The sequence below is a fragment of the Podarcis vaucheri genome, assembly GCF_965113315.1.
Source record: "Podarcis vaucheri genome assembly, chromosome: 17".
NCBI classification, from domain to species: domain Eukaryota; kingdom Metazoa; phylum Chordata; class Lepidosauria; order Squamata; family Lacertidae; genus Podarcis; species Podarcis vaucheri.
The window spans coordinates 22,284,683-22,302,310 of record NC_138755.1 but is presented as its reverse complement, the minus strand read 5'-3'; the positions used below and the strand labels follow the sequence as shown (position 1 = coordinate 22,302,310).

At 42.7% G+C, this 17,628-nt stretch overlaps 1 protein-coding gene across 26 annotated transcripts in view; it reads left to right on the top strand.

The window, feature by feature from the left end:
- Positions 1 to 17,628, top strand: part of PTPRD (protein tyrosine phosphatase receptor type D) — a 1,176,641-nt gene that overhangs the window by 763,204 nt on the left and 395,809 nt on the right. Inside the window, exon 1 of one of the 26 annotated variants that reach the window (XM_082204509.1) lies at positions 11,282 to 11,814. The exons of the other annotated variants lie outside the window; for them this stretch is intronic. The gene's annotated coding sequence lies outside the window, so the exon portion shown is untranslated. Of the gene's footprint in view, positions 1 to 11,281; positions 11,815 to 17,628 lie in introns of those variants that run through there. 26 annotated transcript variants of the gene reach the window in all.

The following is a 17,628-nucleotide window of genomic DNA, read 5'->3' as shown; positions in this document are numbered from 1 at the left end:
GAAGGCTGGAGGAAGTGGAAAGCAAAGACTGAATGTAGGGGAAATGGTCAGATTTACCTTTCCAAAGTCATGCAATTCAAATAATTGATGGAAAGTATTAAGCATGACACCATTCATTTGCAACTCTTGATAATCATGCCTTTATTAAGACCTTCCCTTTCCCAGTAAAGACTATAGTTATGCAGACATCATCCAAGTCAACAATATATAAAGATGTATCTTTTTGCACAGGCTGTCCATAAGTTTGGACATGTATCACTGGGTATTTGGTTCTGACTTTCAAAAATACTGTTTTGGTGTTTTTAATGTTGATTTGCATTGTTGGTAGACTGCTTTTAGTTTTTTTAAACTAAATAGTTTTTTTAAAAAAAAATACTAGTTGTTGTGGTGGTTTTTTATTGTTGTTGGTTTTTTTTTTTAAAAAAAAATACCCACACTAAATGATCTAGAAATATTTTGAAATAAATAGAAAGCCTCACAAAGTAAAGTGCAAAAATCTACAAGAGCCATCTGTGGGGTCTAATTGTGTATAACAGAGCTGTATGGTATAGAAGTGCAATAAACATGATTTGTGAATTACTAGTAACTGGAGTACCATATTTCATAGATCTTGCATCCATAGCATACGCTACATGGCCAGCCAATGCACAGTCAACACATTTCACAACTGCAGGACTAGAAGAGATACAACATGAAGCAGGTGTTCTCTACATGTAGATCTATTGAGAAGAGATTCTTTGTTCATACCACTGACAGCTGTTAAACTTCCGCATTTAAGCTGTCTCCTTTTCTGTATTATGAATTGTTTAAGCTTATTGTGGAGGCAACATGGGTTTGGCTAGGATGCCACAACTAGCCATCCTGCTAGTTTATATTTCTGTAGCCATACCCCAAGCTATGACATTTTATTCGCTGTTTGCAATTTTGTGTAAATAAGCACACATATTTATTTTGATTGGTGTCTCTTGGTTCTTGGTAATTTTTCTAAGTAATTAGGAAATTACTTGTTGGGTGTCCAATTGTCTCCAGCAGGAGAACTGCTATGAATGTGATATACATCGATTTGTGTATAAACACATGAGCAGATTTGAAAACATGCGTCAAATATTACTGAAAACCAAAATGCTGCTCTTGACACTTCTGGATTTGTGAGAAAGGAACTCTGGGGGAATGCATGCACTGCCAGTTTCTCAGCCTAAGTTTTCAACCTCTGAGGCACTTCCTTCCTTCCCCAAATATATATCTACACCATAAACAGATGGTGTTTTTGAATAGCAACACAGGCAGGATTTTATGCCTACCTTGTGGATTTGGATGGTGGATACTGCCTCATTGGACATCTTCATCTGAATGGCACTAATTGCTCATCAGTTGTAGCATTCTTGCATGGCACAAAGCATTGTGGGAGTGTGTTGGTAATTATATCTCATAGGTTGTGCAAAGGGGAAGGCTTGTCTCTCACATTGCTACATTGGTATTGAAGGCAATGCTCAAATTTGAGGAGCTTATTGATTATTTTGGAGGGGGCCGCTGACATTGTGCCCTAGAAGAGTTTATGACAACTCTTAACAACATGTTTTGCAGAGATTTTTCCATGAACAGCAAAAGGTTCTGAATGGAGAGTTGCCATTAACTCTGGGCAGCTGCTATAGGTGAGAGTTCAGGTTGCTTGCCAACATTCGCTGTTGAAGTTGAGGTCTCAGTGACCCCCAAAAATGGATTAGTAAGTTTTGTGCAAACTGTTAGCTGCAATGGTGGGAGGGGGGAGTCAGTTTTTCTGGGTCACAAGGAAGATCCTAACTTCGTAAACATGTGGGTTTTTTGTTTTTTAAATTGACCTCTGATGTAATTTGCAGTGATGGCAAGGAAAGCAATTTGTCTATTATGAAAACAAAGTGTTTTTTTTACCCTCTACACTCCTTTCTCACATAAAATGGAGGGAGCAGGTTCTTGACTGAGATTCTTAGATATGACAAATAACTGATAAATTTAAGCAGCATTCTTGCAAGATCAATATCTTTATGTGCGTGGTTTTCTTCTTCCCGTTTCCTCACCTACTGCAGTAGAATAGAATTGCCCTCAAAAACCATAACAAAAGAAACACATGATTTTTTAAATAACTTACTTAAGGTGGAGGAGAGTCCTGAAACACAGTGTAGCAATTTATACCTTGTCATGTTGGGGGATACATGAAACTTGAAGTTGTGGGAAAGTGACACCAAAGTGCCCCTTGCTATCAGAGTGCATTTGACCCTACTTGCTAACAGAGGGTGGGTTAAACCACAGAGCCCAGGGCATGCCAATCAGAAGGTCGGCGGTTCGAATCCCCAAAAGGGGGTGGACTCCCGTTGCTCAGTCCCTGCTCCTGCCAACCTAGCAGTTCGAAAGCACCTCAAAGTGCAAGTAGATAAATGCACTGCTTTGGTTTGCCAGAAGTGGCTTAGTCATGCTGGCCACATGACCCAGAAGCTGTACGCCGGCTCCCTCGGCCAGTAAAGCGAGATGAGCGCCACAACCCCAGAGTCGTCTGCGACTGGACCTAACGGTCAGGGGTCTCTTTACCTTTACCTAGGACTCTGAAGTTGCTATGTGCTATTTGGGGGAAAGGATGCAGAATGCAAGTTGGGGGTACCCTCAGGAATTTATGAAGAATTCAGGTGCATAAATTAGCACGCTCATTTGTACTGGGGGTGGAAAGGGGTGGGAGGTGGTCTAAATTTACAGTAAGACAATTTGAAGGAAGTTGTCTGCAAATTTTCTTGGGCCTCTATGAGTGGAGCCACTAGTGCATGCATTAAATTATTGGAACTGCGCCATATCAAAGTAAAATTATGGAATATTCTCCCTCCCCTCTTTCTTTAGTTGCATACATTAAGATAGCCATGCATTTTTATTATTTACAGTTACAGCTTGACAAGCTGTCAGCTGAAATCTAACAGGTGATTAGTCATAAAGCTCCATTAACACACACATTAAGCCCTGGATTTCTAAGTGACTAAGAGAAACAGACCCCCAGTTGTTTTGTTTGCACCTTTAGAATTATCATTTATAGCTAGCAAGGCCCTTTTGCTGCATCTGGTGAATACCAAAACTTACAAACTACTAGGCTAATAAGTATATACATTTGCCAGTAAACAAAAATAATAAACTCTGCAAATATACCTTCGATATGTGTATGTTTTAAGTGCTAATTTGGTATCTCTAAGGAGTCATTCAGTGGTTTATCTTCATCTTTTAAACTTTCATGATTCTTATAAATCTTTCAAATGATAAACCTTTGGTACTTAAAGGAAAGCATGTCTGAAGAAGAAAGAGATTCTGAGTACATTTTACTTTTTTTCATTATTTTTTGCCATGCTTGCTATTTTTATCTCGGCTCTTTGTAGTAAAGGAATTGAAGAGAGTAAAAAGACTCCAGGAAGCTGGTAATTAATCACACGATAAAAATCCATGGAGATTTGAGACTGATGAAGTAGGATCAAGGTTTATTAGGCTGCAATAGAGTATGTGCTGTGAACTGGAAATAAAAGCATGTACACTGAAAGTTGTAAATACATAAAACAACAACAGCCACCACCACCACCACGTAGGGATGTATCATAGGGTTGGCATAAGTCCGACATTTTCCAGACATAGCCGATATTCACCCTTAAGCAGCGTCCAGGTGGCAATCACTGAAATGCCCAGGGAAAATTTTGCTTTTAATGTCGAAGGTCCCAAGTTCAGTCATCAGCGTGTCCGGGTAAGGTAGGAGAAAAACCCTGCTTATAACCCTGGAAAACTGCTGCCATGCATTGTAGACAATACTGAACTAGATGGGCCACAGGGCAGCTAGCTACAGTATGTTCCTAAGCACATTGATTTGAATGGGGCTACTCTGAGTATGAGGGACACGGGTGGCGCTGTGGGTTAAACCACAGAGCCTAGGACTTGCCAATCAGAAGGGCGGCGGTGCTATTTGGGGGAAAGGATGCAGAATGCAAGTTGGGGGTACCCTCAGGAATTTATGAAGAATTCAGGTGCGTAAATTAGCACGCTCATTTGTACTGGGGGTGGAAAGGGGTGGGAGGTGGTCTAAATTTACAGTAAGACAATTTGAAGGAAGTTGTCTGCAAACCACAGAGCCTAGGACTTGCCAATCAGAAGGTCGGCGGTTCGAATCCCTGCAACGGGGTGAGCTCCCGTTGCTCTGTCCCTGCTCCTGCCAACCTAGCAGTTCGAAAGCACGTCAAAGTGCAAGTAGATAAATAGGTACCGCTCCAGCGGGAAGGTAAACAGCATTTCCGTGCACTGCTCTGGTTTTCCAGAAGCGGCTTAGTCGTGCTGGCCACATGACCCAGAAGCTGTCCGCCGGCTCTCCCGGCCAATAAAGTGAGATGAGCGCCACAACCCCAGAGTCGGTCACGACTGGACCTAATGGCCAGGGGTCCTTTTACCTTTACTCTGAGTATGACTTCGTTGTATCCAACTCATACGAATCAGTCACATACAAATGCTATAATGTGAATCGTGATAAGCTGATTTTAAAGAATGGGGAGTGCATTTTTGGTTAAGGTGTACATGGCATTCAAGGTGTCAGGGACTGGAACCAAGAGGAAGAGGTATAGTGGAGATTGCTTCCCCTTCTCCTGTAGCTGACAGGGTGGAGGGAGGCCAGTTTGAATTACAGCCGAGCTATGAGGGAGATAAACGAGGCAGAGACTGGCCAGTTGCCAAGTTACGAAGTGTTAGAAGAAGCACGGGGTGGGGTGGGGAGATAACCCAGACAGCTGACACTTCATTAGACAGCATAGATGATCCGCCGTCTCCTAGAACGCGATGTTCGTTAAGGGTGCAAGAGCAGAAGAGGCAAAGACATTTGACCACAGGGGGCCTCCGTAGGGTCAGGTGTTGCTGGGGAAGAGGGAAGAGGGAGGAACTCCATCATGGGGAAAGGACTGGATTCTTTGTCTTCTCCTGTAATGACTGAATAAATCATAAGCAAGACATTTCTTGGTCCTCCTTGATTCTGGAAACCATGGGGGGGGGGGGAGAGAATTCCTCAAGCCTGACTGCAGGTATGCATAATCGTGTTGAGCAAGCCTATTATTCTATTTTGCTGTGGATTATCACTGAGGTGTACATTTAATTTGTAAAAGGTCAGTCCACTTAGAATCATAGAATCATAGAATCATAGAGTTGGAAGAGACCACAAGGGCCATCAAGTCCAACCCCCTGCCAAGCAGGAAACACCATCAGAGCACTCCTGACATATGGTTGTCAAGCCTCTGCTTAAAGACCTCCAAAAAAGGAGACTCCACCACACTCGTTGGCAGCAAATTCCACTGTCGAACAGCTCTTACTGTCAGGAAGTTCTTGGGCTTGCTAGTGTCAGGAGTCCAGGTTCCCAGCTTGATAACACAGTAAGCGTAGGTAATTAAAAAGGAAGGTTTATTGCAAAAACAAACAGATAGCTCCGGACGGCTCTAATGCAGCCTCTGGCATTATCACGCAAGATGACCCTTCTGAAGACCGCTTCCGTTGTCTACAGAAGATATTGAACTTTCCCCCCTTACATCTCTTGTTTTGTTTCCTATCTAGCAGCCCTCCCATTTGTTGACTCTTCAGACTTATTGGATTAGCTCCAGCCTCTTCTTGCTCTGGTAGACTGTCTCCGAGCCTGTTCAAGCCTCCTGAGAGCTTTGGCTGTGTTCCAGCCTGCTCTCAGTCATTCCCTCTGCAACCGGCATTCTCAGGGGTGGGGGGGGGCAGCACTGTGCACTGACTACAGTTCAGCCTGTGTCAGATCTAACCCTCTCTGTTCTGCAGCAGGCTGTAAAATTCCACTAGGAGCTGGATCATTCCTGACAGCTAGTAGCTGCTATACCAGGAACACCAGCATAAGAGAGCCATGAGCTTATGAAAAGAGGAAGTGCTGATGTAGCAACATTGGCTGCCCTACCTCCAAGCATCTAGGGTCACTCCACTTCTGCCACCAGTCAAGTGATGTCTTCCCATTGGCCACACAGATGATGCCTTCCCATTAGCCATGCAGGAAATGGACACATCATTGCATGGTGTCCCCAGGGCCATGTCTACCCTTCCCACTTCACAGATAATACAAAAGGGGAGAGGCAGCCAGAAACAGTTGACAGCACTTTCCCCATCTCAGGCTATTATGGTGTAGCATAATGGATGGGGAACCTTTGGCAATTCAGTTGCTGCTGGGTTACCATTCCTATCATCTCTAACCGTTGCCTGTGCTGTCTGGGCCTTATGGGAACTGGAGTCCAGCAACATTGGTGGGTGTACTAGAGGTTACCGCCCACACACTTCTGCTGCGCTACTCTGCTAGTGTGGTGGCACCTCGGTAAAACCACTTCTTACTGTTTGTAGCAGAGTTTTCCCCAGAGGCAGAGGACAAGAACAGGAGCCATACTCAAATTCACAGTCAAGAGCTTCTTTATTGCTTGACTGGTTGCACAAGCATTTCCGCTACTATTATATACAAGCTATTTGCATTCCTTCTTTATCTCTCCAGCATGGTATAATCTCAGTCCAGGGATTAACAATCCTGAGACAGCAAAACTCACAGTATCAGCAGCACTCATTGTCTTACTTCCAACCTTGTTGTCAGCGTGCGTGCTGACAGTGTGTGTGTGTGCTTTCCTCGTGCAGGAATTGCAGCCTGCAACTTCCTCCCTTTATTTGCACCTCTAGCTGACACCAATCAAGCCTAGAGTGCCACTCCTACACACTAAAAAAAATTCTGGAACCCTCTTTAAAGTTTCAAGGAACTTTTATTTGTTTCTTAAAGAAAGTTTTCCTAACAAGGTGGGCACCCAAGCCCTGGTGTAGCAGACAGAAAGGCAGCAACTGGCACCTAAACTTGAGGTGTTTCCACAGTATCAAATAATCTAGGGAAATTCCACCAGTTTTCCAAAATGCATACTACATCAGAATGCGTTGTAGCTTTACTATGCATGTATGTTATTGCAAACACTAAAAACCATGTTAATTCGAAACCAAAACCAAACCCCAGAAAACCAAAACCAAACTCAAAACTATACCTCTTTTATGATGAATGAAGAAAACTCAAGTTTAAAACTTTGAGAATCTTAAACTAAGTCCACTTTATGGTTTGCCCTGTAGTAGGAGATAATGATAGTTTTCATTTCCATTGTAACCACAAGCCTTTTATTTCAGCATTCACAACAGGTTTTCTGTTTGAACTCTTTAAAGTTGAATGAACACTGGCAAAAGACATCTTAGCAAAACAAAGTGCTTTCAAAATGCACAATTTATTCATCCAATAAATATGCATTACAGCGTATGAAATATTGGCAAGCACGGGTTTCATAATATTGTCTGATGACAAATAAACAAGATAAATTCAAAATTATATCGGAATACATTTTGATAGGTGTGTTTTGTACTTGGATTTTCGTGACAAACTTTAGATGCAATCTCATTATCGGTCAGGCAAAAGTAGAATTCCACTTCCGTGGGGTTTTTTCATTGAAGTCTGCTTCTGTTGCAAAATCATATGAAAGGCCTATTCAGTGATAATTAAGGCTGAATGGTATGCATACTTGTCTGGGAGTAAGGCCCATTGAACACAGTGAAATGTACTTCTGAGACAAGAGGGGCTGGCTTGTGCTGGACAAAGTGCATACATCTACCTGAAGACCATACAAATTCTATCTTAATAGGACCAGACTCAAAATAGTATCCATCGGTACACGGGTACTTGTTTCAATTACCGTCTTGAGTTTCCTTTAGGTGTCCTGTTTTACAATTTTGCCGGTATGTTTTCACTGATATTAATGGGCATGATTAACAGGTCCAGTAATTCCAGTGGGTTCTGTTCTGAGCAGAACTTTGTTGGATGCAATGCCTAGCATGCATAACTGATCTCAATAATTAAGCATTTATGCATAATGGCGTAAGAAGCACCCTGCTGAACCAGAGGTCTATATTGTGTTCTGTTCTTACAGTGGCCAACCAAGTGCCTATCAGAAACTCACAAATATGGCATAACTGAAATAGCAGTTATGTGATCCCCAGCAACACTTCTAGTGTATTAATCTAACATTAAGCTGATTTATACAAAAAATATAATTCACCTGTGAGGACAATTTTCTTTTAAGCAAGCAAGCAAATAAACCATATGTATTAGCTGCACTGTAGAAAATGAAATTGGAGAGATGGAACATATAGGGCAGGCCAGACATAAAAAACAAATATTTTTGTTTTGAAAACAAATTTTAAAAAGGGGATGCGCTGACTACTGCAGGCAAAATGGGATGAGCTGGCTACACTTTGGATGTGTAAAAAAGCCTACGTTTTGTTTCAGAATTCTCATTCAAACTTTGTTACTGATTTGTTTCCACATCTGCGGGGCCCAAAGAATCCCAAAGTGTGGAAATGAACACGCCTGTTCACAAAACATTTTAATGCAATGCACTGCACCCTCCCCTGCCCTTCCAGCAATCCCATTTCCTGTTCTCTCTGTGCTGTGTATCTTTGGGAAACAGTACAGTGGCAATTTGTCTTTGTGGCAAGCAGTGCTTGAAGGCCTTTCACAGGCAAGTGAAAGCAGGACTCTGTCAGCTCACCCAGCTTACGTGTTCCTATACAGTGCTTACAAATGTATATCTGAAAAATATAGAACATATCGTTTATAAATGCACACAGCTGTAGCATTTTCTGTAGTATATACACAGAAACATTGTGTTCTTTTAGGCAAATGTTGCTTTAATGCCCTTAGACAGACTAAGAAATGGAATGTAGTATCAAGTTGCCACAAGGATGTGGCAGGCCAGTAGCTTTTTGAGATCAAAAGACGGAGGAGAAAGGAATGGGATAATTCAGCGTGCTAACACAATGTGTGTGGCTATTGCCTACTAATATTTCTGTATCCCTCAGTGTGAATCTCTGCAATTAAGGCAGTTAGTCTATGCACACATGAGTGGCTTTTGGGCAGCAAGGTGACCCACCCCCTTGTCTTTCATCCAATCCCATGCCTGCACTCCCCCCAACTCCTATTCACGAAGCCATCGTTTGTACATGTGCAATGGCTGTTTCAAATGTACACACCAGCTTAACTGTGGAGTGAATGTGGTTTAACTTTTTCAGATTGGATGGAAGCATTTCTTCTTCAGTTACTGTAGGACAGATATGGATTATGGCTAACTTCATGTGTATACGGTTTCAATGACCAATAGTAACTGGTAGTCCACTGGAGACAGATTAAATGGTAATGAACACATGTCTTGGCATTGTCCGGTTGCTCCTGTAAGCAGCCCTTCAGGGGTTGCAGAAAGAAGGCACAAGTCAGCCTGTTTTTATTATCTATCCTTTAAACATTTGCAGAGGGAAATGAGTGGAACACAAGTAACAGATCGGATCCCTGGTTCATCCCGTGCACAAGCTGTGTGTAGAATTGGGTCATCAGTGAAGCAAAAAGGGTCATGCTGAAACTCTGCAAGGATTAACTTTGGGAAGAGATTTGCAGAATATTTGGACTTTGACCTTGAGGAATTAGTTGTATCTATTTCTGAATATACTTCATAATAGTGTGGGGGCGTAGCAGGGCCTGGTGGTGAAATGGCTTTTGCATTTGTGGTTCACACTGTTAGTGTGTGTTTGTTTTCTTACAAGGTTTTGTGATGCTTTATTTATAAAAAAAAATCAGAAGTCTCATGGTTTCTTTTTAGAAACCCAAACGTTGTAATTAATAGCAAATTACTGTTATTTAACTTAAACTTCCAATAAGAAATGCTCTTGTTTATATAAATAGCACCATGTTTCCACCCAATTATGATTATTATTACGGAAACGGGACTACATATACAACAAATGTAAATGACCCCAAGAAAGCAATTTTCTTGAATAATGCAACACTGAGGTTTCATTTGCTTGACAGTTTAAGGTGTATAATCCGAATGAAGTAACAGGCTTCCATTTGTTACTCGCCTCTTTAAAGCAACCTAACACCCTTCTTTTCAAGGGGGTGGGAACCGATTTGCAACAGAAACGTAGTCCCGTCTACTCAAAAGTAACCCCTACTGAACTCCGTTGGGCTTACTCCCAGGCAAGAGGGTTAGGATTGCAGCTACACGATTCCTCCCAAACGGCCTTTAACTCCAAGAAAACGGACCTCACCTGAACTATCATCTCTCTCACACGATTTCTCCCTCGCGCACGAAGTTTCCCTTTTTTTAAAAAAAAAACAACGTCTGGGAGGTTGAACCGCGTTTCCTCAAAGACGTGAGGGCAGCTGCAAGGAGGAGGAGGAGGAGGAAAGGAGCTCTCGCAAAATTCACAGAAGAGGGCGGAGAGAAGGCGGGGTGCAAAGCGAGAAGGCACCCAACCGGCTGCTTCGCTCGCTCGCGTTTGAAAGCGTGCGTGCTTCTCCGAGGGAAAACACGGGCGCACAAGATTCTCGCCTTCTTGCAAACGCGGGGCGTGCGCGTGTAGCTCTGTGTGTGTTTGGCACAAGAGGTGGGGAGGGGGAGAGAAAGGGGGAGGTCCTTTCTGGGCTGGTACAGCGAGATAACGGGGAGTGACGTCACCGTCCCTGCCAATCTCCCCCCCCCCACTCCGCCCCACACAGCGCACCGTTGCTGCCCGGCGCGCTCCGGCGTTGCGCGTGTGCGCCTTCTTCGCTGCTCGCGTCCCCCGTCCGTCTGTGGTCCAGCCAGGCGCGCAAGGGCGAGAGGCTCAGCCATTCTCCACCCGCTTCCCACTCGCCTAAAAGCAGCCGGGCACTGCAACAAGCTTCTCCCAACACTGCTGGGGGGGGGCGCACTCAAATCCTGTGATCTGCACAGCATAAGAGGATTTAGCAATAATATATATTATGTCCTCTCTCTATATAAATATCACCTAGAGAGAGAGAGAGGAAGGAAAGGAGATGGGGAGCATCCCTCTTACTTGGTCCCTCAGCAAGCAAGCGCAGCCATCGCCTCTTCCCAGAGGAATCCTCTAAAAGGGTCTTTATCCCCCCCCCCTTTCCTCTTTTTTTTTAAGGTTGGGGGGAATCTCTCGCCTGTTCTGTTTCCATCCCTCTCCAACATCCGAGCTATCTCCAACTTGCCCTTTTTGGGTCTGCATTGCACTTTGGGGAAATTTTCCTCTTCTTCTTTTTCCTTCTTTTTCCCCCTCCTTGGAGAAGGAGGAGGAGGAGGAGAGTGGATCCGGTTTTTCTATTTGTAGCTAAAGAATGGACTAAATTAAGAGGGGCAAAAGGGAGGGGGAGGGAGGAGGGAGCAAGAGGAGAAAGGAGGAGGGTGAAGCGGAGAGCAGAGAGAGAGCGAGAGAGAGAGAGCCCGGGAGCAACAGAAGCAGCAGCAAGAAAAAGAAGGCAGAAGAGAGCGGACAAGCAGCAGTAAGAAGCCGGCCAGGGAGACCCGGCAGCCCGGGGAGTTCCGCCGGCTTCCCCGCTCCCTGGATGCCGCCGGCCCCTCGGACTCCCATCCACTTCCCCGCTTTGGACGGTCCGTGAGAGGGCGGCGAGAGACCCCCGGGCGCTTGGGGGCGTCGCGGGAGGGGAAGGAGGGACTCGGCTGGCAGCCGCTCGCTCGGCTTTGGATTAAATCGGCCTCCCGGGAGACGAGCGGCGGCGGCAGCAGCAGCAGCAGCGCGGGGAAAGAGGAGCAGAGGTGGCCGTGGCGGCAGCAGCAGCAGCAAGAGGAAGGAAGAAGGCGAAAGGGAGAGGAAGGGAGCCCTGCCAAGAAGCAGCGCCCGGCAAGGAGGGCTTGGCTGGCGGCGGGGGCAGCGGCGGCGCTGCTGCTGCTGCGAGGGGAGCCGACGGGGAGCCAGCATGACCAGGTAATTCTCCCCGCTGCTGCTGCTGCTCCTGACCCATTTCTTTCTTCCAGCCCCTGCTCTGGAAATCCGGTGTGGTGTGTGTGTGTTTGCGCGCTCGTGCGCGCGCGTGCATGAGAGACAGCCATGTGCATTTCTCAGCTACTCTTCTTCTCTCCCCCCCCCCTCCAGTAGCCCCGGGGTCTAATCTCCAGACAGGAGAGCTGACAATAAGGGGAATCTGAAGGCGGTGGGGTGGGAAGAAGGCTGGGCTGATGCGTGACAGGATTGGTGTCCAGGGGAAAAGAGAGAGGTCCGTCCGTTTGCTTGGGAGGGAGAGATAGAGGCGTGCGGTGCTGCCTGCCGACGGAAGGCTTGTTGTTGTTGTTGATGATGATGATGATGATGGCCGAGTTAGCTCGTTTGTCCTGAGTGGTGTTTATCGCAGTGGGAAGATAAGAACAGAAATCAAAGGCGAGAGGAGATGCCGTCCAAAGTGCGCTGAGATTGGGGAACCGCCTGCGCGCGTGTGACGGGGAGGGGGGTAGGTTGGGAACAACCCCTGGGATGCCCAGATAACACCCCCTCTTTCTTCTTCATAGGGTTCCTAAGTAAACGCATATGCTAAAGCAGGAATTATGTAATAATAATAATAACAACAATAATAATATCTTTAAAGCAACCAAGACAAGGACTTTTGACAGAGGCATGGCAAGGTTTACAAGGGCACTCCCATGTTTTCTTTGAGGGAAACTTATTTTCCACAATACTTCCATCCAGCCTTCTGAGTTGCTCCCTAATGCTTGTGAAGGTATTTTATTTTTGTTTTGCCCTCTTCCCCAAGCCGCCGTCAATGACTAGCAGCCCCACAAGTCATAACCTTTATACTTAACCTTTCCCCCAATCGCCTCATCCGCTAGTGTTAGTTCTGTTTCTCCACAGGTTATTTTGGAAGAGGGCAGTGTCGCCAGCATTCGTCCCTTCAGGGTTTTGCATATTTTATAATCCACTGGGAAGTGCATTTCTCATCAAGTTTCTTTGTACCTGCCTAAAAATTATTTTCCTGGTGTGGTTCATGTAAAGTGTTCACCCCAGCAGAGTGCAGCACCAAGATTTTATGTTCCTTCAGAATCTATGAGGCTTAGATGAGTCGTTGCATTGAGTTTTCATGGTGTGTTTTGTGTTGGTTCCTGTGATATTTTTGCTTGGAAAATAGTGTCAAAAGTTCTATTGCGACAGATGATAGTGACTTTTTGTCATTTTCTTTCACCCTCCTGACATGCATACCCACAACATGAAAAACAGAAAGAGAATTATGAGGGGGGGGGGCTCCCCTCTTTGGCGGTAGAATTTTATTACAAAAAGTGTTTTTGTTCATTTTGAAATAAGGACTACACACTACAACAGAGTAACATAAACAACAGAAATAAAAGATTTCATCCTCTGCATACAAATCAGTCACATATATGTCTGCTTTTAAGGGACACTGATGATTTGCTTCATCAAAATGTCCTTAAATTAGTTCTCCTGAGACCTACTGTATGGCTTCGGTATTTTTCAAATGTGAAATTGATAGTCTGGTCAGTGCCTTAAGTTCAGCTGTCAAATTCTGCTCTGTTAAATTGCTATAAACATCAGATGTGTTCCCTACAAGGCATGTTTCAGTACTAGGTTCTGTAGCTCTTGCAAAGAGAAGGGAGACAGATAATTAGATACCTTTTCATATAATAATACTTGTGGAGGTATGGTAGGATATTTATAGGTATTTTCAATTCAGAATGATACATGCTTTGTGTACATGGTTTAGTGAAACAGACGATCTCTGCTTTTAAGATGGCACTAAGAAATCCATTGTGATTTATATGTGCTTTGGTAGGAATGACACTTAAAAAGGGAAATGCAGGTTTTAGATTTCAAGCAGTTGTGTTTAAAAATACATTTTCATCTGTCTTAACATTTTGCTACTTGGTGAATTACAGTGACATTGGTTAAACATTCTATTGTGGCTTTTATATAACTCAAATATTCTCAAGCAGCAATAGGACAATGGTTTGTGTATGGGTAGATACATTTTCTTTTTTAAAAAAAAATCTGTGAAGTATTTGACAATAGCTCTGACTTTATGATTAGAAACACAAGGTACTCTCCAATTTTGTTTAAAAAGACCACCTGCAGTTCCCACACTGTATTGGCAATGGCCCTAGAACTTCGCAAGCAAAAGTAGGGATCACCCCATTGTCTGCTGCTGTGAGTGGTAAGCCACTAGGGGCCTATATAAACTGCTCTTACGCAGCAAATACCATTGTACGGAACACTCTCCTCTTTTTCTTTTCTTTTTTGCTAGAAGGACATTTTTGTGTCGATTTCATAAAGACTTACCTATGATTTATTACCAAAGGGTTAGGCTAATGTTGTTGGAATGAGTGATAATTTTTGTGCTATTCCCCACTGGCAAGTCTTATAAGGAGCTTTGATGCTTCCCTTTCTGCCTTAATGGTTGAGGGACGTTGCTGTCTGAAAGGTGGTCATCGCGAGCTTTTTGACGTCTGGATTCATTTCATCTTCAGTTCCAAATTTAACACTATTAGCTGATATAAGAAGGACCCGGGTTTGGGGTGGGAGAGTTAGCAGTGCGAGAGGTAGCTCTAAGATCCTGTATCAGGTTTAGAAATGCCACTGCTCACCTAATACTAAAATAAGAAGGGGGGGAGGAAAGATGGTGATTACTCTGAAAATGTTGTGGGTGCAGGTTGATGGTGTAATTAGACTACAGTAGTGATTGACAGAATCCTAAAGTTGTGCTTGAAATCTAGTCAGCGCTTACAGGATATGGGCTGAAGATGCGCCACTCATTGTTCTCAGAGGTTTGAGATCGACCAACCATGGCATTCCTGATAGACATTAGGCTGTAAGGTCAAGTATTCCTTTGTTGATTTTCACTTTTTCAAATTGACAAGGCAGACAATTTGTGCCGAGGAACAGCTGAAACATTTGCATATTGAATTCCTTTCAAAATGAACATGATTTATCAAGCTAAGAGGCAATTCTATTTTTGAAAGGATTTACCAAAGCTAAATCAGAAGATTTTAGGATGGTGTGAGGAAAGCACAACTCTTGTGCTGTTTTTGTGTGTGGATAATTTTAGTATAAAATTAGGTGTGCTAATAAGTGAGCTATTGTATGGGAGATCAGTTTCTTGGGAACCTGGTTTTAACAAATTTTGAGTGCATTTACAGTGGATAGTAATATATTTGCCATAGAATTACTTTGAGGAGTAATTCTGTCTAGACATTCATTATAGACTTGTAATTCAACACTTTATACATTTTTACTAATATTTCTTGAGCATTAGGAGACTAGGTTTCACTGTATTGTACTGTCTCTGTTGTCTTATTAATTCTTCTGGTGTTAAAATGTAACACACTTTACAACTGGAAGCAAACTCGGTAGTTCACGTAGTTTGGGGAGTTATCTTAATTTATTTGGGATAGGTTTTCAAGGAACCTGCTTATGGATATGTAATAGCAAGTGAGATCCCAAAGGAGAAACAGTTCTTAAAATATTCCTTCATATACTATTAGTGATTTGCCAAGTGGGAGCAAAGGGGGAGGAATTATTTTTCTCTGTGATCTGCTACGTTGAGAGCTCCTGTACAGCACATCTACTGAGGAAATCTGATGATGTAGAAGAAGATGGCTTGAGAGTTCTTTGCCTGTAAATTCCTTTCCACCAAGCCTCACTTGTTGTTTGAGCTGCAGTGCATTCATAGGAGTTCTGTGTCTAGCACAGACTCAGCGGAAGATACATTCATCTGAACCACATTGTCTCCCTGATAATGTCACTCAGCTGTGACTGAACACTGGCATCTCTTATTAGATTATCAATCATGCACATCAGAAATATTTTTTGGTAAATGCACAATGTTGCAAATGCTGTTCAAAGAAAAATCACAAAGCCATATTTGCAGGAAAATAAAGCAATAAAAGATTATTGCTCACTTTTTTTAAAAAAGCAGCTTTTAATACTTTTATCTTTGTTGTTTGTTAGTTAGTTAGTTAGTTTTTTTTAAAAAAAATCTTTGTTATGTTTAATGAAAGGCCCACATATAAATTAATCTATGTAATATCCACATTTATCTAATGCAACCTCTGCTCTGAGGCAAGGTGGGATATTTCTCTTCAGTCCTTCTTGGAAACCTCTAAGAAAAGGTTCCACAACTTAACAAGGCAACTTACAAAACTGTCTTTGTAGCTAAATGCCCCATGTTGTATTTCAGGTTTTTAAAAAAGGTATTTGAGACGTTCTCATATCTCTCCTATCATGTCTTGCATGCAACAGCATAAGTATGCATCAACATGTATAATTAGGCAAGAAAAACATGATTTTAAATAAGTACACTCACATGGATATGACACTTGCGTGATAAAATTTGAAGCAATTTAATAAAATTAAAATTATTGAGATCCCTTCTTGAGAGATTGCATGTGTTCATGTACTTCTAGAATACAACAGCACTCTAAACGAGCAATACTTTTTAATTAGTTTATTAAAAATGATAATATTCTTGCTTTAAAAGGACAATTCTTTTTTATTTAGATAAGACCACACACACATTTCCATTGCACTTATGTTAGGCATACCTAGGGTTTTTATACTGAAACTGCTAATGAATATTTAAATATAGGAATTTTGATGGGTAGAAAATGATGTTGGCTTGCAAACAAAATACATGTCCTTTAAACAGCAATCCAGAAAACACTTATCTCACATGGTTAAAGTTGCTGGGTACACAATTCCTCCATAAATAATATATTGAATGTATTGTATGAAATAGAGCAAGAAAATGTGGCAATCCCCAGGTTGTTTTCTTCAATGTTCTTGGAACCATGTTTCAAATTTAGTAAGTGGTGTGTATAATATGATTTTGTAGATGGTCAAACCTACAAGCTTCTCACGCTAGCTGATGCCTGGGTGCCATGACAATAAGATTTCCGAGATAAGCAAAGAACTGGTTTCCAGGCTTGTGCGAGGCTTTTCATATTTCTTTTGCATATTGATTATTGTCTGGTCTCTGCTTATTTCTTACAATTTAGCTCGGATCTGTTATTGCTTCTTGAATGAGCTACATGAATACTTGCCTTTCTTAACCTGGAGATGTTGTCAGTGGATTTGGAAGGGGGGGAAACCTGGAGAAATTGCAGAGAAATCAGCAGGATTTAAAGGCATTTCACAGGGCACGTTGTAACCCAATGTTAAAATGCTTGCTCTGATTAAGTCCAGTTTCAAAGGGCAGTTTCGTGTTTTTGGCTTGGAATGTTCACTTTAACAATTTCAGAAGATAAATATTAACTATAAAAAGAAAACCACACAATTTTGTTTTAAAGGCAGTCGTTAAAATGGAAGTTTATTGGTTTCATTTATTTTTTTTAAATTGTTCGAATGGCAGAATGTATCTTTGAAAGCTGCTTAACTGTTGTCCACTGCAGCTGTCCTTCCCTGAAAGATTAGGTTTCAGGAGCAGTGATGGATGTTGAATGCCTGTAGCCAGTTGTGGGGTTTGCTCTAAGGTCAACGGTACTGATGGAAGATAGGAATTTACAGCCTTCTGTCTCAATGCCAGCTCAACCAGTAGCATTTCTCAGAGGGGAAAAAATTAGACTAGACACATGCAATGCTGAGCTAATATTCCAGTCAACTTCAGAAATCCATTCACTTTGTGAGCAAAAAGAGAGTGTAGAGTTGTGGATATTAGAAGCACAGCTATTACCTGAATTTCTTTCCCCCTTCCATATAAGCTGAGTGAACATCATTAAGCTTCATAGAGATTTAATGGGCGTT